The sequence below is a fragment of the Uloborus diversus genome, chromosome 6 (assembly GCF_026930045.1).
Source record: "Uloborus diversus isolate 005 chromosome 6, Udiv.v.3.1, whole genome shotgun sequence".
In the NCBI taxonomy this organism is placed as follows: Eukaryota; Metazoa; Arthropoda; class Arachnida; order Araneae; family Uloboridae; genus Uloborus; species Uloborus diversus.
The window spans coordinates 98,008,586-98,033,904 of NC_072736.1; positions in this window are offsets into that span (position 1 = coordinate 98,008,586).

A 25,319-nucleotide genomic window follows, 5' to 3' on the forward strand; every position below is an offset into this window, starting at 1 on the left:
GCCCGTTTTTTTCTACCTATTGACTGGACTACTATGAAAGTGTCTAATAAAAGTGAGAAACGATGACCCAGTCATCCAACCGGAAGGGTGTGCAGTGCCAATACACCCTTGTGGTCCTTCCTTTATGAAATAGTCTTTAAAGAATATTCTAGGAAAAATAAAAAGTGGCGGGAGAGCATTGCCAATAGCATTAACAGCAGTTGCAATTGTTACGGTTTGTCTTCGCTTGGCAGAAGTAGCTTTTGCAACTTGACGGACTCCTTTCTCAGTAATAACTTTGCCTGGTCGCTGAACTGTCTGCACCCCAGTTTCGTCCGCATTCCACACATCTTTGCTTTGAAATTTGTATTTTTCAAACACCTTTTTCAAGTTTTCAAAAAAGCTCCCAACATTATGCTTATTAAAACTAGTTGCTCGACTTAAGCTTGTCGCTTCTGGCTCGCTTAAAGAAAGAGTGGGGTGCCTTTTTAAAAACTTGTAAAACCACTCTGATGTTGCCATTTTGGCGTTTATCCAGGTATCAGGCATTTCCAATTGATTTGCAAGTCCCAACTCATAAGCCAGTTCTCGAACATTTTTAGGAGTTAATCCATAATAAATTTTAGAACTTGTTAAAATGTATTTACTAAGCTCGTTTTCTAAATCATCATTTAATATTTGACGGTGCTTAGCATATCCCATTTTTACTTCTTTTTCAACAGCGTCAGGTGTTTCAAGCTGTTTTTCCTTTTTATTTTTATATCTGTAAAGCGTCATTTTGTCTATAGAAAATGTTTTTGCTGCTTCCCTGATAGACATCCTTCCATTTTTTTATTTCATCATATGCCCTTCAAACACATCAATAGGTATTTCACCTCTCTCAGTTTTCTTCTTGTAGTTTCTTGGCATTTCTGAAAATAAAAAACCACATTAAAAACTACTTGTGGGTTGAGTTGATACGCGTATCAACTTGACCCAAAAGAAGCGTATCAATTTGACCCAAACGACGCCATTACTTTAAGCTTAAATTTATGAGAAACAGGAAGCAGCCGAACTAACGAGTTTAAGTCAATATCCTTACCTGGAAGTGACGAATCCGAAGTACTGTATTTGGTTGAACTACTACCTCACACATAAAATATAAAACAGGTCAAAGTATCAAGAAAAATTTTACTTTTCTCAGTCAAAAACAGTTTTTTCCAAAAAGCACAAAAGGACAAGCAGCCTCCTCCTCAGGCACTTGACAGGTTACTGGCTATCGGCCTGCCCCTCCTATACTCTGCTTCCCGCTCTCATACACATTCAAATTTAAAAATTATTGGGATTGTATCAACTTGACCCTGTATCAACTAGACTCCCCTACTTATTTTTACAAATGATTTATCTTTGTTACATGCGAAGAGGAGCCTCAAACGTGTGAATTAAATCTCCTCAATTATGAATCAAATTAATTTTGTGCATGATACATATTTATAAAGCATTTATGTATACCATGGAATGAAATAATGTTTCTATTAATTTCTGTGTTGGAGCTTCAACTCAAAACAGTAAGTGATGTTTTAGTCTTAACTTCGTATAGTATACAAATAAATACAAATTCCACAAGAAAATGATTAGCGACTTAAACAACAATAAATTTCTCAGAGACAAGTCCAATTCTGACTAACTTAATTTTTATTTTTGAGAAAATTTGTGTGTCCTGGAGGATTAACAGAAAAATTTGAGTGTTCTAAATCAGAAAATGGTGAAAGATTTAAGTGTAATACGCTGATAATCTCATTTGAAAAAAGAAAAAAACAATATTTAAGGAATTTAGCTGCATTTTGATTTATTTTCTGCTATAGAAAATTTAAAAATACTACTACCCGAAGCGCATACATGTTATATACTTTTTTTCTTTTCAGAAAATGCTATTTTTATTTGACTGCAAATAAACTGAAAAATAATAATAATAATAATAAAACAAAATAAAAAAGCTGTCGATGAAATACCCATTTTTCAGTACTGTCATGTACTAACAAGAAAATTAACTAATATTGTGTAGCATTGGCACCTTTTATTTAAGTTTCTTGTATGTATTATTTAGTGTTTTCCAAAGGTGGCGCCGAAACTGAGGTGTGTAATATAGGGAATGTTCACTGATCTCCAAGCTTGACTAGATCAGTATCTTTAGCTAGAAATATTCCACGTTGTTATTTTTTTTTAGTGCTGCTACACCAGTTCTGCAAAGATATGCAATACATTGCAGTTTGAAAATAGAGAAAAAGCAACAGTTTAAGAAATGCTTAAACACTAAACTCTCATACTATATGAAACGTATACTGAAAAGATGGAGCATATTTTCCGTTCCTCAATTAAAGTGAAATGATGGTGTTTAAACGAGCTAATGTGTGCATCATATGACTTCCTTTTATTCCAATTTAATGTCATTTCCCCATTATTGGCAATTTTAATGTGATTCAATTGTTTACTCTCTAAATATCACCAACAGTGGCCAAATTGAAACCAAATTTAAAGTAAAAAAATCTACAAACTTGTCGCCAAGTTGGCGACATAACTTGGCAACCAAAAGTCTGGCGATATATCGCCAAGTGTCCGACAAATTATAACACCACTTGAGTTTACATCGAAATTAACAATGATTTCCCCCTCAAAAAGGGGAAAAAGACCCCCTTAGGGACAACCGAATGCAACCAAAAGGGACGGTGCACAACTAGGCCCCACTAGGAGTCTACGTACCAAATTTCAACTTTCTAGGACATACCGTTTTTGAGTTATGCGAGATACATACGCACATACACACATACGCACATACACACATACAGACGTACATACGGAAGTCACGAGAAAAATTCATTGTAATTAACTCGGGGGTCGTCAAAATGGATACTTCGGGTGTCTGTAGGTTCCTAATAGGCATATATCCACATGTGGTCGGGTCGAAAAAAAAAAAAAAACAACATTTATTCGGGGGTGAGAAAAAAGGAAGTTAAGGCCGATTTTTGAGTGAAAATCTTTTTGCTAATACAATACATACTTCCTTTTTTGTAAAATGAAGTAAAAAACATCGAACGGAATTTTGAGCTAAAATTTCTCTGAAATGTTTGTAATCCCAATTGTAGTGAGGAAAGGTAAGTAACACTCATTTTTTATATGAGAGCAAAATACCATTGAATTTCTCAACTGATATACTGCACTGCCTTTGATAATATTATCTGCTTTTGGGCATCAATAATAAAACTAGCATCATTCAAATGTTATTTCGTTTCAATTAATATTTTAAGTCTCTCTGAATATAATACCAATTAAGTTTTTTACTGATACACACTTGCCATTCTGAAAAATACTAAGATTTCAGAACATTTTCTTGATTATAACCATCACCAAGCAATTTGTCCGATAATTATTTATTTGAATTTAAAATAATTGAAAATTTTCTAAAAAAGTATACATAAAGATATAGTCATAAAGTTTATCCCGTGATGTGATATATCTAAAGCTGTATCAAACCATTAAAAGGGTCGTCCACAAAAGATGTTCCGCTTTGAAGAGGGGGGGGGGGGGTGCGATTCGTGAAATTGTGGCAGCTTGTGACAAGGGGAAAGGTAGGACCAACAAGAAGCGTGACATCACTCATTTTTTTAACAATATGTTTACGTGATGTAGCGTGACATGTGACAAAGGGGATAGGAGGGGTTCAAATATCATGGAGAAAGTGTGACATCATTTAAGGGAGCTGCAAAGCCAACATGTTTATAAAAATAAATAACAGATATACTTTTGATATTTAGTGTGAAATAATTGTGAATTTATGAATAATGTTAGTCCTTAATCAATTGAGAGAAATAAATACTTAATTCGTAAAACGGACCTAGAGCTTATTTCTTAGTTTTTATCGAACCACAATGTATGTAAGGTGGGAGCTCCAGTAGGATCATGTTTACCAATAAGGCCAACCACCCGTTTTTCTATGTAGTGTAGCAAACATTTATTTGATTGTGATTTTACCGTCATCAAAAACCCTAACTGATGATAAAGCGTTATCAACAAGCAGTTTGTTATCTACATTCAAAAGTGCAGCAACAGACATTTCAGAAAAATCTTGTCGAAACTGCTTGATCTTATTTTATAGTAGATTTTGTTTCTCCATGATTTACTGTAGTTTACTAGTATAAAAAAGTTGCTAATTGTTCTAAATAGCCTAATTTATGCAGTTGTCGAATTCTAAAAGAAAAATAACGCTGCATGCCGCCATTTTCCCCTGTAATTTAATGATCCTATAAAGGTTGATTGCAGTCCAATAAGGCCTTGATTGGCATTATTAGGACTCAGGTATCTTTATTAAGACACAGGAAAATCGGATGAAGGACATGATTCAATGCTGCATATCATGCATATATGAGCACGAACTGTACGCAACAGTGACCAAAGACCAGAAAATAAATTACTTTTAAATAAAAAAAAAAAGCCTTCAAAAAATACCCAGGAACTAAAAATCAAAAAATAACTGATTACACTTACATTCTATTTCCTACCCAAACATAGAAATGAAATTTATTTTACAATTCCAGTACAAAAATCAACTAAACTAAACACCGAATTATAAAATAAACACTGATTTAAATTACTATACGATGAATTATTTTAAATACCTAACTAATTATATACGATCTCTTAATTTTTAATAACCTTTTGAAGTCGGGGTCTCCTATAAACAACTATACCATAACGTAACTGACAACCCACCGAATCCTGAATTAAACACTAATTTAACTACACGCGATATTAGTCTTTAAAAGTAAACCTACTCAGTTAGTTCAAAAAAAAAAAAAAAAAAAAGCATAAAAACCGGTTCACTAAGTGAGACGATATACAAAGTTAATAAAGTACAAACTGGTTTAAATGTGAGTATGATATTTGAAGAGTTTCTTCAATTTCATCAAACCTGAACTTGATTAACATTAGACCGCCGAGGATTTATGCTGTTTCAAACAAAAAAAAAAACAGACTTTTCCTTATCGGTACAGGCAAGGGCGTGTACAGAAATTTTGGAGCCCATCACAAATGACTTTTCCGGGCCCCTCTCCATATTGTTTACCCCTATATTTCACCATTAGTTACAAAAATATTGGGCCCCCTCCAGGCTGGGGCCCGGGACAACAGGTGTCCCTCCCCCCTCCCTGTGCACGCCCCTGGGTACAGGTGTCTTCGATTATTTATGGAACATTGTACAAAGAAAAAACAAATTCTACAAGTTCAGAAACTCCTCCTTTTTTTGAAGCCTGCTAATTAATATAACCCTAATTTCAAATTGAACTGGTGGCGTCGTGAAATAGTAAATCCAGAATATTGGTCAAACTTCAGAAATCATACACAGTTATAATGTTTATTATTAAAGAATATAAATTAAATCGTGGGGGAGGGGTGTTCTGTATTCAATTCCCCCTCAATTGAATACTAAATATATTTAAAAATTGATATATTAAATAAAGAACTTTATATTTTAATGCCTAAATAAAGTTATTTATTAGTAAATAAAATATTAAGGTAATTGATTCAACTATTAAAGTAGCAAAATATATTTAATTTACTGCTTTGCTACGCAGTAATAAATACATTAGTAACACCTATAATAAAAAATTACCATCCGGCGCATTGTTGAGAAAATTAATCATTCATGTGCCGCGAGAATTAAATATCGTTCAAGAGAAAGCCAAAAGCTTAGGTGTGAAAATACAGCGATCACAGCAACATCACGTGACCGTGACGTAGGAAATTTAAAGTTTCTTGGATTTCTCCGAGACCCCTTATCAGATCCAGACCAAATTACAATGGGACCATCTGAGGAAGTATACCCTTCCAAAAAAAAAAAAAAAAAAAAAAAAATTCAAATCGGTCCTGTAGTGTTGGAATAATTCGAAAACACACATAAAAAGCCGCAATACGAAATCATAACCTCCTTTTTTGAAGTCGGTTAATAACGACTTACCACAGTGCTGAGAATGTTACAAACTTTCTTTCTCTTCCTTTTTGAGGTCAATATGGAATTTTTGGTGATGGTTTTGAGTTTATCAAAAGTGGTTTAAAATCCTCATATATATATCAGCAGCTGATCGAGTAACCCTCATGTTTTAACAATAAATTTCGCGCCACGGCATGATAATTTGATAATATGTTTTGGTAGCATTTGACAATCATGGAAAAGGTTTTATTGTGACAAGGTTGAACTGGATCCGGCAATTTAACTGTTTTACTGGTAAGACATTGTCATTTCAGGGGAATGAAGAAAAAGTCAACAGTGAACGCTACCTAATGGAGTTTAGGGTTAATCCACTGGAGTTAGTGTTACAATTTCAACTATCAAAATATCACCAAACAGGCAATGGTTTCGTTCAAATGTAGAAGAGTAGAAGCAATTTTCATCCGTTATACCTTGACGGGTGATTTTGTAGTGTTTTATATTGATAATAAAGATTTTTTCCTTTTTTAAAAGTTTGATGGCACTTTTTGCGTTTTTTTCTGTTTTGGCCTTATTAAAGATCCGTTTCTCCTATAAGTAGAATTCCCCTTTTTTGTTTAACTATTTGCAACAGTTACGTTTTCACATGAAATATTTTGTTCCTCACATTCTGTGAGTCAGTTGATGATTGTACAAACAAGGGAGTCAATTGAATCATAAATGAACGAGGTATTGGCCTCGAAAATCAGGTTGACTTTATTTGGTGCCTTCAACTTTATTTACTATGGGTAAAGGAAAATATTGTTCCTGTCAAAATGTAGAGATATTAAAATGAAATTTATTGTCAAAGTATAGAGTGAGGAGTTGATAATCGATGGGAAATTGCAATATGAAAAATAAAATAATCTACTACTGTTAAAAAACACACCACCTGCACTACTTACTTTTTTTCAATCAGTTTGTTTACACTAAAAAAATCGAAACGTTTCTTGAAAATAATGAAAAGCCAATGTGCCTACTTTCTGCCAATAACATATCGGGCAAAAATTCAGAAAAGTTTCCTGCTAAAAATTTGTAACCTACCTGAGGTTAACATGAAATCTTTCTGAAATTTCAGAAACCTTTCTATCAAAGCCAGCCTAGTTTCTGGACTTACTCAGGAACCTTTAGCGAAAACTATAGGCACGTTCCTGATTTACCAGGAAATCACTTAAATCAAATAAGACCAAAACTAAGACGAAATTGCAAGAAATTCCTTCGAACCTGCAATATCCGGAGACAGAAGCTCGCCCTTGAGTGGGGCTCAGTGAAGTCTTGGATGGGTCATAACTGAGCTGAAAGAAAAACCCGTAATATATTTTTACACTGGTAGCTAAAAATGTTTTTCAATATGATCAAGGAAACCTTTTCGCAAAATAACTTGTTTTTCACAGGAAACTGGTGAAAACCAATGAACTCACGAAATGTTACGCGAAAGTAACTAGTGACGTTTCGAATTTTTACAGTGTAGAGTGTGACACTTATGTCAATTAATTCTTGTACTTTCCAAACTCAATTGCGATATGCATTTGTATAATGTACAAGAAATAGAAAACAAATTTTCTGCAAATTTTAAATTCCTGAAAAAAAATTCTCATTTTTCAAAATATTTAAAATATCATTGATCAAAATCACTAGATTCAAATTACCCTACCCTGATATCAATCGCTACGAAAAAGTTTAAAAATTCAATCTGAAACCAAAGTAAATTTTCTTATCCTATACAATAGACAAGAATATTCAGATATTTTTCCGCGTCACATGAGGCTATTAATTATAACGTTTGCAAAAGTGAACATCCAATAATATATATAATGAAATTCCACCGAACAAATTTTGATTTATTATTCTGAGGACGCATACATAATTTATCAAAACTTTACGTGTGACTTAAATGCTCGTAATTAACTTAATCCGTTTTCGGACCAATCTTTGAGAAAGTTTTACTGCTATTTATGAGAGTTATATCATTTTACCAAATTTTGAACTCTGTCCAAAATTAAGCGATCAGAAATGTTCATAAATCTTAAACGAGAAAGCATCAAAATGTCTAGATACTTGCTATTATTTTAAAGAAGATAATGAATAATTAATTGAAGCCCGTGATAAAACTCTTATGACATTTCTTTGCGATAAAATGTAATTGATTTCTTCTGAGAACCACATTTTCTTAATTACGCTAGCGATTTTGCAGGTTATTCTCTTTATGTCGACTAGAGAGTACGGTTTTACGATCCAGTAGTAATGGGAAAAATTATTTATTGCAAATAAATTACGAAATATTTCGGATTAAATATTTAATGAAAGCTTTAAAATGTCAATAGGTAAAAAGTGAAAGATTGAAAATGATATCGTTTAGGTTAGTAATACAAGTGATATACAGGGTGACCAGTAATTAACGCGCTGATTTTAAAAATCAATTTCTCGAAAACTACTGATTCAAAAAATTCTATTTAAATTCTGAATTAAAGTACAATGCATAGGAATTTGTTTGATACATGTTCGATGTGCCTTTCATCTCCAGCTATAATATGGCGCAAACGAATAGCGAAATTCTGCATCGCTCGCTAAAGTGTCGAAGTTTCAATGCGTCAAATAACAGTCTGAATCTCAGTTTTCAGGTCTACAGTGCTCTTGGGGTTTCTAGCATGAACTTTGTCTTTGATATAACCCCACAAAAGGAATTGCAGGGGTTCAAATCAGGAGAATAGGGTGTCCAGTTAATTCAAATATTTTTAGATTTCGGGTACTCTGAAGTCAAAATCCACTCATTAAAGTATTCTTCAAGCATATCAAGCTTTACTGGAACTTTTTATTGCAACGTTGAGGCAGTGCGCCGTCTTGAATGAGCCACTTGCTTTCGAATTCCAGCTCACTTTAAACTGCTGGACTGAACTAATTTCCCAAAATTTCAACATATCGTTCAGAAGTGAGTCTGTTCGTTGTCTTCAGCCTAAGCTCAGTCGCAAACTTTCTTTGGGTTACAATTGGGCTGTTGTTGTTCGAATAACACGTTTGAACCATGAAAATGTATTTAAAAACGCTATATCTCGACAGTTTCGCTGAAAAATAAACAACAAAAGCCAACTCAATGGTGCTGTTCAAAAAAAAAAAAAAAAAACTGCCAAAGCACAGAATCTAACCGCCAAATTTGGGCTAGATACGCCAAACAGTTTTCGAAAAATTGAGATTTCTTTTCGACGCGTTAATTACTCTTCACCCTGTATTTATCGAAAAGCTAAATAAATTGAACAGATTTCACTTGTTAATCTGATCGTAACGCTTAATACTATATCACAACGCATTGTCAGTAATATATTTCCTTTGAGGTAGTGCTCAGAGAAAGTATGTAAGATATTCTTTTTGAGGTTTGAGTAAAACTTGTATAAGGTTCAAACACTAAATAGGCTTTTATTGAAAATATTTTCTAAATCTTGATGTATAGTAGCATCTACCAGCACTACTAGGTCAATTTCTTGTTCCAAGACATATAAGAGTTTCTTTTTCCATTTGTACTTTAGTAAACTTTCGATTATCCACGAGCGGTTTATCCGCGGCTTTTCACATTTATTTTATTTATTTATTTATTTTTTTGGCGATGGTTAACTGAATGTAGACAAATGCACACATTTTAACTTAAAAAGCGCAAAATCCTCTTTTAGATATTCCAATTTATTTCTTCCCTCTTCTTTCCAATAACCTCAAATCTTCCATGGTCACTGGTTTTCAACACTACATTGCTTACTGATTTAGATCTATACGCTACTTAAAGTTATAGACTTGCCCTACTTACTGATTTTTCGATTTACGAGGGTAAACAAGTGACTGAACCAGTATTATTCGACATCCTCCCCCCATGCATTTTTGATGCAACCTAGCTTGATCCGTTTCAGCTATTTTGTTTGCACCATTTGCTTGCTTACGTGCGTAATCCGTTTGCAATAATGAGCGATCCTTTTTTAACTTTAACATAGTGTGATGACATTTATCATTTTAACTATAGTTTAAATGTATGTTATTGTTCTCTTCGAGCTGTCGCACACACTTAGTATCGTTTTTTTTAACCTATTTTTCAGATTATCCTCGAATTCGCTTATCTGCGATTTGACACATTCATCCTTTTGCTTTAAGGCGCTCCATTTCATGTCCAGCATAATGAGAATACAAGATAAGTCACGTACCAACATACTTTTTTGAAAAAGCGGCCTCTTGTGAAAAATTCATCATTGAATAAAAATCCTCAAACATTTTTTCAGGTATAGAATTATTTCTGATAGTTTAATTTAGCAGAATAAACCTGTAACTTACATTCTATCTTTGACTAAAAATTACATCCTTACATCCATAGATGGATGGAATCCTGTTCACGCATTGATTATAGCTTCAAGCATTAGCACAGGAGCTACTTTTATAGATAACATTTCCGAGGTAAAATTAGTTCTTTTTTCCACTTAAATAAAGTTCTGATATGTCATTCTTTGCGAAAATTCCCGCTATTGGCTCTGTTAAAATACATTGGGAAATTTAAAAAGGTACTATTTCATTTCCTTCGAGTCGTTTCGTTTCCATTTGCAAACACTTGAAGAAATGAGATTAATGATTAAAACCGAAGTTTTTTAGTCATTAATTTTATACGGATTACGACTTTTATTACGGATAAGACTTTAATTTTAAACGTTAGTAGTTTTTTTTCAAACGTTAATAGACACCACTATTAAAATGTTGCGGTCGAAATACTTGTACTGATTTCTGATAGCTTTACATACTTAAGAAAATTCATGTCCGGAAAATTAAAGCCCAGTGCTAACTTAAAAAAAAACAGTTTTGTTTCTCCGTTACTGCAATGAACTCTTTATATCCAAAAATGGAAATACGACATATCCGGTAGGAAAAGGAAGACTTATTCCCTTACATATGCACCTCAGAGCGCGACTAACGTGAGTCACAGAATCTCTGCTTTATAGGATAGAGGGAAAACTTTTTTCTGGAGCGAGCAAAGGATAGGACGCTCGCTCTTTTACCACTGACAAATAAAAACAAAGGATTATTTTAGAACTACGTTCACATGACTCAATGCGGAATGGGATTCTACACACAATGCACTAATCAGCGGAATATCGTAATTTTTGGACTTGCGTTAGTCTGGCTATGCGGTACAGGTACAGTGGCCGCCGCTTATATGAATCACGTTTGTTCTAAACAGTTTTGATTCCATAAAGCGGCTGATTCAATAACCGGGCTGATTTTATAAAGCTGCTTTTTGTTCTGTTTTTGGCAATTTGATTCATTAAAGCGGTTGATTCAATTAACCGGCGACCACTATTACAATACATACAGTTTCAACTTTTCTAGCACACGGACAATCGTCTTCTGTTATTAGTTAAATAACAGGCATTAACTATTAATAAGTAACTTTTATTTTAATATCTTGAAATCTCTTCAGTATTTTTCGGCCATTTTACTTTGCTGATGGCATTGATATTAGTTGATGCGCCTTATTAGTGAACATATGTGAAGTATCACTTAGAACAGCGGTTCCCAACCTTTCCCTCCTTGTGATCCCATTCCAAATAAAAAAAAAGTTGGCGAACCCCGTGGGTACTAGGTGATAAGTTACACGAAAAAAAAAAATACAAACACAATAGAATTGGGGGGATTTTTTTTTTGTTTGATGTTGCTGCATAAGTTATTACAAGAACGAAAACATAATTGCAAAATATAGAATTAAAAATAATTGCTACGAACTAAAGCGATAATAAAAAGATATAAATGCAAAGCAACTTCACCAAAAAAAAATACCCTGTGCTATACCCCGTTTTGAGCTTCGGTCAACTTTGAAAAACTTTTTAAATTCAGAAATTTGAGGAACAAAGAAGTGTAAAAAAAGTTTGACTCAAATACCTGACAGTTTCAATCTTACCTTAGGTACAGCATTCAATTTGTTTCTGTATTTATCTTTGCTTATGATGAAAATCCTTCTTCACATAGAAACGTAGTACAAAAGGTAAAGAAATTCAAAGTATCTTTTTATAACATAGGGATACATTTAACTCTATCGCTAAATCAGAAGGCAATTGAAGAATTATCTTTAGAAATACCTTCCAATGAGCTGTCTCGGATTAACTAAATGGTAATTTTTCTTCTATTAAAGTTAGAAAGGTCTCTAAATGTATGTCTTCTTAAAAAGGTCTACCAGTTCTGCTGCTTTATGAGTACAATATATTTATTAAACAGCGCCTTAATAAAAACGCCTATAATTAATTCTAATTATTACTCAAAAGGAACTTTTACGAAAAAAAATATTTATAAGCTCACTTACTACAGGAGGAAATTTCAGCACAAATTTTATGAATTCCTTATTTCAATATAGTGCAAATTAAGTTATATGGTTGAATTCCGTTGATTTTCTTTTATTGCATATACATCACACTGCCAAGCTTCACTGACGAAAATTTTCCTAAGTAATTTATTTTAGCATACTTCGTTTGGTGTTTTTGGGTTTCTAGTCATTCTTTTTAAACAATAAAGCTCGAAGTAAATTATTGAAGTCTACAAAGTGTGAAAATTGTAGAAGCAAATAGCAGCGCAATCGCATTTTTACGCCTTTTTGGAACACCACAATTCGAATGCAATAGCTCGTCGTTACACTCAAATGGTAAAAAAACTAAACTTAAAAAAAAAAAAAAAAATAAAAATAAATAAAAAAAAAAATAAAAAAAAAAAAAAAAATAAAAATAAAATAAAAACTAAATAAAAAAAAAAATAAAATAAAGAAATTGGAGATGCTTGCATATGCTCCATGTAATGTTTTCATCTAGTTGATCGAATCTTCGGAACAAAAGCTACTGAGAAAACCAACGTCTTCATATTCTGTCATCTGAAGACATAGTATTCAAAAATGTATCTTTTCTTGCTCTTGGGTTCAATGCTATCATTTTCAGTGACAGTAGTAAAGCCGGAGCTTGAACCTAATCTTTGAAGCGTAAAAAATGTCAGCAAGTATGCTAACACTGTACTGCTAAGAGTATCGAAAGTGCGAAAGACACTGAATAACCGTTTAACACAATTTGTTTGAAATCGCTTGAACAGGAGACTTCATATCAAACAAGAATGTTATAACTCCGCCATTACACTATTATTTTTGCGAACTCCTTTCATACCTCTCGCAAACCCCCAGGGGTTCGCGAACTATCGGTTAGGAACCAATGATTTAGAACATAGTAGCACAAGGAAAATAATTACTTTAAAATATATATACTGAAATCTATTTATTAGTCATGACAATATTAAAAGTTGGCTCACTTGATTTGAAATAAAAAAACATAAGGTACTTTAAATGGCTAAAATGAAGCTTTTTCATGCTTTTACCGAGTTGTAGTGGAATAACAAAGGAACGTCTGCAGTTCATGCTTGGTGAAAAAGGTTAGAAAAAAAATATTGTTGTTAAAATTTGACGCATTGCCTTTTATGTAAGATATATGGTAATTTGTAACAAAACACTTGCCTTCCGGCCTCAAAGCCAAATGCGAAAGAAATATACTCTGATCTAAAAATAAGTAGTTTTGTCAATTGCAGCTATAGTTTAGTATTAAAGTCAATAAAGATTTAAATGCATTCAGGTGTTTTATAGCTGGGATAACCCGGAAACTCAAAGAAACCTTCATGAGTTATGGGGAAAAGATTTATATGGGCGAAAGAATTCGCCGAGAATTTTGCAGTTCTGGGAAAAGAAAATGTTTTTTTTTTTTTTTTTTTTTTATTATCCAGAGCGAGAAATAAAAAAGACAGTTCAAAAATGAGTTCATGAATTGGTGAATAATTCACAGAAGTTGGGGTGAAAAGTTGTTTTTAAAAATTTAAAAGAAACTTTTTAACATTTATGGAGTGAAATAAAAATCTTTCATTTTATCGACAGTTTAAAAAAAGCTTATGTCTTACTTTTTAATTTTGAACTAGTGTAAAGCAGTTGTGCTGAACATATTATTCTTTTTAGAAAAATACTCATGCTTAGAATGTTAATAACTAAGCAAATTTTTTGCAGAGTTTTCAGAAGAAAAGTAACGAATTTAAAGTATCTACATATGTTGTTTCTTTGTTCGAGAAATTGCAATTGTAAACGAACACGGCGTAGACTTACACTATTTGAAGCATTTCCCTTTCCATACACTTCACAAACATTTATAAATTAGTGCAAAATAGTTTTCTTTTCTATTTAAGAGTAATTAAATTTTGCTTTTATATCACCTCGACGTGATGCAAATTTTGCGCATTCCGTGCATAAGCAGATAAATGTTACATGAAGGTAAAATCCGATGTCGTAACTTGTAACTAAATTACAACCCAACTACGCTTAACCCTTTTGATACTAATCACTTATCTTTCTTGCCATTTTCTGATGGTACTTTACATTAGATTTCTAAATTTCAATAAACACAAGTCAAGCAATGACCTGCTTATAATTTTCAGGCTGCCAGTTTTCAACAACTTTAAGTTGAATGTGTTTACTTAAGGCATATTGAAAGTCTCAGAACGCCTTCATTTTTTCGTTTCTGGTTTCTTTCATGTGATATGAAAATAATCCTTAATGAATATAACTCTAATTCAAAATTACTGTACCAACATTGCTATAGTCAGGAAGGGGTGACGCTGTTATACGCCATCCCCAGAAGTATTTGGTTTTCTAATGTAAATAAATGTAAATTTAAATTTGAATGGGTTTCAAACATCACTCTCCTTTGGCAAGTCAGCTAAACCCCAAATTAAGTTCCCTCAACTAATTTTTTCTTACAACAACAGCACTGTACCAGTGTATACCTGTATTGTCTTTCCTACAAAACTGATTTACAACTTTTATTTAACCCTAGTAAAAATGTTTAAATTCTGTTCAGTGGAGTCTCAGATACTCAGAGCACGTTTATGATACCAATTGTATCTGAAAAATAAGAATAATCTTAATGCTTATATAAATATTAGCCGATGATCGAGTAGTCCACGAGTTTCAACAATGAAACTCACGCCACAGCATGATAATTTGATAATATGTTTCGTAATATTTAACATGCAGGGAAGGGCTTTATTTTGACAAGGATGAACTCGAACACGTAACTTAACTGTTCTACTGGTAAGACTGTGTCATTTCAGGGGACTGAAGAAACGAAAAAAATTGTTGAAAATTATCGCTATCCACTGGAGTTAGGGTTAAAATTTAAAATATCAAAATATCACCAAACAGGCAGTTGCTTCGTACAAATGTAAAAGAGTAGAAGCAATTTTCGCCCGTCACACTTTTTCGGGTGACTTTCTAGTCTTCATATAAATAATAGCCGATGATCGAGTAACCCGTGTGTTCCAACACTGAAAATCGCGCCACGTTGTGGTAATTTGATGATGTGTTTTGGTAATTTTTAACATGCAGGAGAAAGTTTTATTGTGACAAGGCTGAACTCGATCCGGTAACTTAACTGTCAGCCATGTACTAGTCATTTCAGAAGAATGAAGAAACGAAAAAACAGTCAACAGTGAACGCTACCTGCTGGAGTTTAGGGTTAATCCACTGGAGTTAGAGTTACAATTTCAAGCATCAAAATATCACCAAACAGGCAATGGCTTCGTTCAAATGTAGAAGCAATTTTCACACGTCACGACTTGCCGGGCGATTTTATAGTTATTTAATAATTGCCGGTAAGATATCTTTTATTACGTTGCAATTTAATGTTGAAAGATTGTGTAAAGCACAGATTCAAAAAACTGAACGTAAACAAACACGTTTAATACGAAAAATGGGGATACACATACAGCAAGACATAGAGAAAAAGTAATGAAGTCCGGTAAACAAGGCATTGACTCTTTAAATAGAGTAGAGGGTGGATTTTCAGCATCCAACCAGCTATTACGAACAGCAATAAGCTTTCTTCCAAGTCGGATTAAAGAAGAGCTTTCGCGAACTTCGTAGATATCTGTGAAAGTTAGGATCACAGTTCATGCTTTTAAACCAATGGAGAAAGAGATCTTTTCCAATATTTATTTCTAATAGAGTTGGAGTAAATCTGCGAAAGTCGCTTCCTTTTAGGAAAAGGCACAGTTCATGCTTTTAAACCAGTGGTGAAAGAGATTATTTCCAATATTTATTTCTAATAGAGTAGGAGTAAATTTTTTGAGCCAGGACGCTTTGTTTCGAATTTTTCGTTTGCTATTTGAAATAAGTTGATACTTGTTATTGTTATAAAGAATGGCGTATGTAAGTTTGATGATCGAAACTCAAAACGTTTAGAATAAGTTGAATAAAATAAATAACACAATTTTCGTTATGATTACTCCGTATCATTGACATATTTAAATAGTGGCAATAGCTGCTTCCTTTAAAATGGTTGCTATACGGAATTCAAAGTTGTTATTTTTTCTGAATTTTCTTCATATAAATTTTGGATGAAGAAAATTCAAAACAATAACAGCTTTGAATTTCAATACAGCAACCGTACTTTCCCGGTTTCTTTCTTCATTTTTCTCTTTTTAAACACGCATTTATGTAAATAGATCTTTCTGAAAGGAGGCGTGGCCAAGTGCCAACTCTTGACGGTCGAACTATAAACACAAAGACCTAAGAAACACACCTTTAGAAAATCTTTAAAATAAATGAAAAAAAAAAAAATTTTTTTGAGTTTTTTATGTAGAAAATTGCCATAGTTATAAAATAAGTTTTTATCAATTGATGCTTACTTTTCCAAATTTACAATCTGAAATGGATATCCAAAGTTTTCTTACAATACGTAAAATGCACCATTGGCTCTCTAAATATTAAGCAGGTAACCGAAGCCCTTGAGCACAAATGGAAAACTCCAAAATTTGAAAAACGTAAAATAGTTCGCCAAATTTTCCCGATTTTCAACTGATTCGAGTATGGTTTGATCAGGGGCGGACTGGCCAGGTCGGCTAGTCGGGGATCCCCGACTGGGCCAACTGCTTAGGGGGCCAACTTAAAATAGTTGACCCTTTTTTGTGAAACAAATTTTCTTTAAAAAATAACTTAATTTCTTGCCCCTCAAATTCAAGTCGAAATTGTGCATAAAGTAAAAAAATGGGAAAAGTTCTACAGAACCGAGACTGATGCTATGCATCAGTGGTGCTCAACATTTTTTATTTTTACCTAGGTCCAAACCTCATATTAAGAGGGATATCTCGGGTCAGAATAAATGTTATCTTTTTCCTAAATAGAGTGGGAAACGAAAGAAAATAAAAGACAATTACAGACTAAAACTTGCCTTCATTTCTGCATGTTTATATTATTGATACGAACTTTGGATCTGTTTTTTAGAAACCAACACCTATATGACTACTTGGCTTCAAATTCTACATCTATCATTCATAAGACCGAATAAAGATGATTAGTGCGTTTGAAAATTTTCAGATTATATTTTACGTTTCATAACATTGAATACAACGGGTCACATAAATGAGCGCGGCCCCCATGTGGTCCGCAGACTGTAGGTCGGGCACCACTGCGGTACATAATATTTCAGTCGTAGACCAGCTATATTTATGCATCCATTTCATGGTGAAACGAATTTAAGGCTAGAATAACTTTTGAGAGAAATTAGAAACTTGCTCTCTGCTGCCACGAAAATTATTGACTGATGCCCATTTAGAGTTGGGGCAACAAATATAAGAGGACAATATCCTGAATTGCGGACCAACTGAAAAAAGACAACTGTAATACTTCCTATGTACTCAGCTGGTTGTGACAGATTCAACTAAATGCTGTAAGTTGGCTAGAGATTTCATTGGTATATTGTAAATTATCGCTACGAGTGCTTTCATCTCAGAATCACATACGGGGAAGCAAGTCTGGACTGTGATAAACGGAATCTGAAACAGGACAAAATTTCAACTCAAAAAGGAAAGCTCCTAAATCTACTTCCCCAAAACCTTTTTAAAGCCTCGAAGTGGATAAATTTCCTAGGAAAATCCCAAAATCCTCCCCTTTACGTCATCAAACATAGCGTAGAAAACGTTTTTAGGTCTTCAATTTTGAAAAATTTCCTAGGAAGAGTATACGTTCTTAACTTAAGACTGTGAATACTTTAACGTACATACAGTCGTAATGTGCACTATACAGTCAAAAAAGGCATTTTCAAATCTTCAATGACAAAAAAGCTCTGGGGACATCCTGACACTTCTACGTCCTCAAGGATAGCCTAAATAAGACTTTCAATCTTAAAAAGCATCCTTGAAGCCTTTAATACCCTAAAATATTTGAAATTGACTTAAAATTGAGAAAGGTTTTATGATTAAAGATTCGAGGAGGACGAACCTAGCACCCCTTATGTCTCGTATCGTTTCCAAATGAAGCCTAAAGTCGTGGTTTTAGAAAGTTAAATTCGGAAAACTTCGGAAGAGAGCCTCCCGACTCCACTTTTGGTAACATCAACGCTTTCTTCTAAAGTCACCAACAATAGTGTATAATTGAGCGATTTGATGCAAGAACCAGGCAAGTCCTTTTATTTTTTAAATTTATTTTTGCGTGTGGACAATATAGTTGTTCCGATTGGTGCAATAACAGAACACAAATGTAAGATCAGACCTCTGCTTTGTTGGAAATAATTAAGGAAAGAAAATAGAGTTTCTATTGGACACTGGTGTTATTTTTTGGTCTCACCAACAGTGAGTAAGTCTGGACTTACCTGGTTCTTGCATCAAGGCCCTCAATTGTGTTTTTTTAGTCTTAAATATCGAAAAATTTCCAGACAGTCTTCGAACTTTCACCATTCCCTTAAAGACACTATAATAGCCTTTGAAGTTTCACATTTAGAAATTTTTGTGGGAGAGTTACGTAACCTTTTTATCTGCTCTATGGTCTAAAATTAATTTCAGTTTCAGAAAAAAATGTTTCCCCTAAGACCAAAAAAGGGACAGTGCGCTTTCAGATAAAAGGGCACTTTTTGATAGAAGTTTTGTCCCATAAAAAAGGTACCTTTTTTTACTTTTTGGTATACTAGGTGCATACAAAATCCAAGTTTTTTCGATAATAGTTATTTTTAAAATATTGAAAATCTTTTTAATGTTTAGTTTCAAAAATAATGCTGAAAACATCAGATATATTCTAATCAGATTCTTGTGGATAAGTGATTGAAACGAGGGAGAGACGTTTCAAGGACAGGCTTGTGGGATTCTTTTATTTTCGAAAAAGATTTGCTTTTGTTAAGTTATTTTGAAACTTATAAATGGCAAGGAGAGTTGATTAAGTATAGTGTCAAAGGTTAGCTGAAAAGCGGAAGGGCACGGCACCCTCTTAAAAATTTTGGAGAAAACACTAGGGAAACCTGTCTCCTTTGCTTTTAATCTTTGCAAACATATTATAAGATTATGTTTTTAAAATTTTAATTTCGAAAAATTCCGAAACAGAGTCGCCGGATTTCCTATAGTAACTGAATGTACTTGAAAATTGGGTCGAGTAGACTTCAGTTTTGAAATGCTTCCAAATGTGATCACTGAGCCTCGTTCTGTTTCTAACGTGACCAAAGATAATTTTGCGTTTTTTAATAGTTCAACGTCGAAAAGTTTTCGTAGAAAGCTCCGATATGCTTCCCTGTCCCTTTAAAGTTACCAAGAGTAGCCTAAAGTTGTACGTCTAAAACTTCACATTTCGGAGAATTTCCAGGAATAGCCCGGTAATTCTATTGGAAACAAAGATCGACTGATATGGACTTTAATTTTAAAAGGAAAAAAAATTGGAATTAAAACAAAAACGTGGGGGAACCTTCTTTTCCCCCTCCTCTAAGGTTACCGAAAGTTGCAAAATCTAGCTTTTTGACATCAATTTTGAAAATATCGATTAGAAGGGAACTAGAACCCCTCTGCCGATTCTTTTCTCCTTCCTATATAGATCAACCAATTTCGAAAAATTTCCCGGGGAGTTTACCCGATTCCTACCTTTCCTCGTGTTTTTCCTATGTTGGCAGTATAGAAAGTCTAAAGATGTGTCTTTTAAGACTTGTAAGCATTAGTATCCTTCTTTCTAGGCACATAAAAAATGTGCCAGTGTTAGCTTTATTTTACGTTTTATAATTTTCTTTCTTTAGAACTTTAAAACTTGATTTAGAAATTTGAACAAAAATATGAACTAGCACTAGTTTAATGTCTTTGCTCGACCTCGGAAGAATCGCGATTCGGCACTGTTAAATTTAACTTTTTTAATTCACAGTGGTGGGCCAAAATATCCCTTTGCCGACTGGGCCAAAGTTAGTCAGCCCGCCCCTGGGTTTGATTAATCCCTTCAGTTGGAATTATGAAATATTGGACCAAAAATGGTGATATTTGGTACACATTGTATCTTATAGACAAAATTTTAAATTTGTAGGAGAAAAATTAAAAGAGTTATGGCACGTCCAATTTTCCGGACTTTAAAAATCAATATTCCATATACAAAAACGATAAAATACCGAACAAACTTCATTATAAAATGTTCTACAAACAATTATAAAACATAATATAAGCGTTTGAAACGATTAATTAAATATTATATATTTTTTAAAAAATCAGGAAAAAAACCTCGCTTTTCAGATGAAAATCCATGGTTGGAAAAATGAGCCACTCTCTACCTCTCAATCCTTATATGTCAGTGTTGTCAATCCCAAAACGAAAAATTATTTCACAGATTATAATAAGTAGAATGAAAAGAGTCAACTACAAAAAAAAAAAAAAAAAAAAAAAAAAAAAAAAAAAAAACCCAATTTAATCAATTATTAAATGATTAGCAGCTGTTTAAAGTGTATGTCCGGTATACCGGACACCAGGTCTGAAGGGGTTAAAATTAGTAACTATTTAATACTAATAAATCTATTTATTACATAGACTGATCATTGTATTTAATGTTATGTAAACAAAAGCAAATTAATTGTTTCAAAAGATCCACTTTCTTTTCGTGAACCACCGAAATAATATCATTTCCCTTATAAAAGTGAATGTTTCAGATTTAGGGCACCGGAAATGTATTTAAATCTTACGTTGCTCAGGAAATCAATTCTTCCTGAAGTATTCCGACAGTGTGATTAAAACATCCATTTGGTGGTTCTTTGTGTCAGCGTGAGGGATTTAATTCCTGTTGCTACTTACAATGTAAACATTATCAATTCCGAAGAAGATTCAGGGACTAGTTCTGTGCTCCACGTTTAATTTATAATCTTGGAGGCCATTTGAATAATGCAGCTACATCCACTAAAGGCAAAATTTAGGAACTGCGTAGTCTTGAATGAACTTAGATGAATTAGGAGGGTTGCGCAAAGACATCCTCTTGCTCAAATCTTTCTATCTTCATTAAACATGTAGATTTATTGCTCGTAAAATCTAATAAAATTTATATTTATTCGTCGGATGTTGTTACGAGTAAGCGGGTTGTAAATGAAATATACAAAGTATAAAAATGACTCCGTTTATTCTAATGTCGAATTTGTGCAATGAATTTCGCTCTTTTATATTATTCCTTTATGTATTTTCCATTAAAAGAAGCATGTATTCAATATTTATACATTTCTACGTACAGTTTTAACCCATTATCTCAACATAGTATAAAATGAAGTCTCCAAAAAGCGTTTGTTTGTTTGAACGCAGAAAACTCGAGAACTGCGCGGTACATTTCGCTGAAATTTTCTAATCAGCTTTGCCTATATATTTTAGTGTTTTTTTTTATCAATTGGAACATTTAATAGAGGAGCTACAGAGAAACCCAAATGCATGATTTCAAATTGTAAAATTTTTGACTGACACCACAATCTTTCTGACCATTTGAAATAGTAAAATGGAATGCCGGATCGGTGTGGCGTACAGTCTTCTCCACATGCAGTTATGAGATGGTAGAATAGCTTAAGTTACCATCTCAGTTCATGAGATGGCAGAATAACTTAAAAGAGTTTTAGTGGGTTTGCTTTGGGGTGCTCATAAGCAGAGCCGAGGTAGACGGCGATGGGGAACATTATGGGGAACGCATATTGCAATGATCAGTTTTCTGTTATTAAAGTTCCAAAAATGGTTTTTATGCGATATTCGATGAATTTATGGGTCGGAGACTCTTTGGAATTGAAGCCTTATAAAAGCAATTGATCTAAAGAAAATGGATGAAGTTCGTTCATGTGTGGAATTTTTCAAAATTGAAGTTCTAAAAACGTATTTTCTTCGCCATCTTGATGAATTTCTGGATGCGCACTTGTTTGTTCTTCAGTATTTTTTTTAAATCAGGAAAAATTTAGACTGTATACAGTTATCAAGAAAAATTTAGACTCTATACAGTTATCAGAAAAAAATTTAGACTCTATACAGTTATCAGGAAAAATTTAGATTCTATACAGTTATCATGAAAAATTTAAACTGAATGCAATTAGTATTTTTCCGGATATATTCTAACATTTTTTTTACTTCAGAAAGCAGGGAATCTTTTATTCTGAAAACTTTACAGAAAACCAAAACATTGATCATCTTCAGGATCGAAAGTGCCTCAACTTCCCGACGGCCTTGAATGCAAAACTCCCATTTGACTTTTTGAGATGCAATTGCTTTCGATATGTATTCAAGTCAGTACTACTTCAGAGAACCGTTTCAATATTTGCGCCAGTTAAGCTCAAAAAGGCTCCAAAAGAGAAATCTAGACGTCTAGTTGCATGAATTATTCAAGCTGTGGGTTTATAAGTTTATTTCCTACATATTGGAGTATTCTGATCTTGACAACCCCTTTTACTTTTGATTTAGATTGATACAGAGCGAAAGTTGTTTCATTTGTTGTCTTAAACATTTGGTATTTTTAGATATTTGCTTAGCAGACAACTAAGTCGAGGGATGCTATTGCCTCTTTAGGTTGAAATCTCTTGAATAGATTATGAGGCAAAAATGTAATTTTTGGAATTTATCTTTTCGAGTTGTTAATATTGTTTTTGAAATATAATAATCTTTCACTCTATAGTCTGTTTCTTTAACTTAATTTTAAGCATTTTGGTCTGAGATTTTTTCAATTTAAAAAGTTAAATTTAGTACGTGAAAGAATATTTATGATTTATCGAGTTGAGTAATTTTTGTAGTTTTACAATACTTTAATTTTCTCATATTGAAACAGAGAGAGAGAGAGAGAGGTCCTTTATTATTTAATTTGTCAATTTTTTCTCACGGGAAATTGGGAGTAAAAACTCAATTTTAAATAAATATGAAAATCAATAAAAGTAAAAAAGTAATCTTTCATTGCCTGGTTAGTCAGTTATTGCTCACAGGAAACAAAAATTTAAAACTCAATGTAAAATAAACACATGCAATTCAATAAAAAAAAGCATAAAAACTGATGAAAAGAGAAAAACAACTGAGAAAAGAAAATTCGAATTTCTGACATCTTGAATTCAAATTATGCTTTTCGCATTCACGTGTGTGTGTGTGTTTGTGTGTGTGTGTGTGTGTGTGTGTGTGTGTTTGTGTGTGTGTTTGTGTGTGTGTTTGTGTGTGCGTGTGGTGTGTACAGGCGCGTGAAGGCGTTGTTTGCAGACGCGTATGTGTGTAGACATGTGTGTGTGTGTGTGTAGACGTGTGTATATGTGTGTAGGATTGTGTGTGTGTGTGTTTGCGTGCGTGTGCGTGTGTGTGTGCAGGGCAAAGACACCACTGTCCAGGAGTGACCCCACTCGCTGAGGCCGATGGGCACTGGAATTCGCAGAATTAAGTTTTATGCTTAAGTTAAGATTTGAATGAACGCAAACGAATTGTTTCCTTGGCGACGGAAATTTTTCCTCCTAGTAAATATTAAAACAACGAGTTAGACTTATTTTCGTTGGTATGGTAATCTGAAAAATCATAGAACATCAATCTATAGCCTATTATCCTCTTGGTCAAGCAAAAGGATAATAGGCAGTTCGTGATTTCTCAAAAAAAAAAAAAAAACCTTTATTATCAAGTTTGTCAATTATTTCTCACAGGAAACATTAATGAAAAACTCATTTTTTCAGAAATATTAGTCCGAGAAAAATAAATAAGAACAAAAGAAGTCGTCCAATAAGATCTACGCTCAATAAAAAAAATGAAAATAAACAACATTGAATAAAAGATCAGGATGAAAGATGCTACGCACCTGTTGGGAGTGGCAGTTTTATTGCAAAAACAGAGCGTAAAATATAAAACTTCACATGAAAAGGCCATGCAAATAAAATTGGACGCGATATTAGACAGAGTATAAAATAAATACATTTCTATATTAAAGATGACAGAAAGCAATGTGTTATATCTATGTTTGACATAAAAAGAAACGATGTTCAAGTTGTTTCCAAATGCTGAATAAAAAGTATTCGTTTGAGAACATTTCTAAATCTTTTATTTATGTAACTTTCTGAACATAATATCGAGTAATAATTTTTATCTGACGGTTAATACTCTACTGGTCCTTTTCTTGAGATTTACATGAGCTAAAATTGAACAAAATATTTTTTCACAGAATAAATAACTTTTGTGTTTATCTCCGGTGCACTCTTTTTAATTCTTTAGTTAATTTCTATTTTATGTCATCAGCGAAAAAAATTTTTAAAAACGATTTTTCCAACACTAGATACTTTTATCTAGATGACGATTCTGTCGTGGGCAGGTAAAGTGCAGTGACTGCAAAAACCCTCCCCCTTTTTTTTTCATTTTTGCCATCGATTGTGCGTTGACTTTATTGTACAAGCTTGCTTACTTGGCTTCCGCAGAAAATAAAGCACTTAAAAGAAGTCTAGCTAAAACAGTTCCACATTGTTAGTATTGAATCCAAAACGCGTTTTCTCAAATCTCTCGAAAACTCATTTCTGCAAATACTGCCGTTTACCTATTCACGGTGGGATGGCACTCTTCTAAATTGCAGCATTTTAAATTAAGAAGTTTTCTTTCCTTTGTGTAGAGCAGTCTTGTATTCATGTAAATTACGCTTTGAATCAGTAGTGGAATTATGTGCCCATAAAAAAGTCGAAGTTTGTAAGATAATTTCTTGTGATCTGCAGGAATTGCATTAACATTTTGGACAGACGTCGTTTTTTTTTCAAATTAAATTCAATTCAAAATGGTGAAAAACAATATTTTTCACCATTTTGTTATCGGAAGTGCGGAAAAATGACCTTGGTAGCATTAAATTCCGTAAAAAAATTTGAAAAGTGGCCTAGTTCCTTCAATTGTCGCAAATGCGCAAACTTTAAAATTGTTAATATTTTTTAAATTTTTTTTTAATTTTTTAAACAAATATTAAACATTTTTATTCGTCAAAATGTTGAAATACCGTTTCTGCCAAATTTTATTATGCAGTTACATAGTTTGTAAATTAATATGCATTTTTTGATGTGTAGGGTGTTTTAGTCAG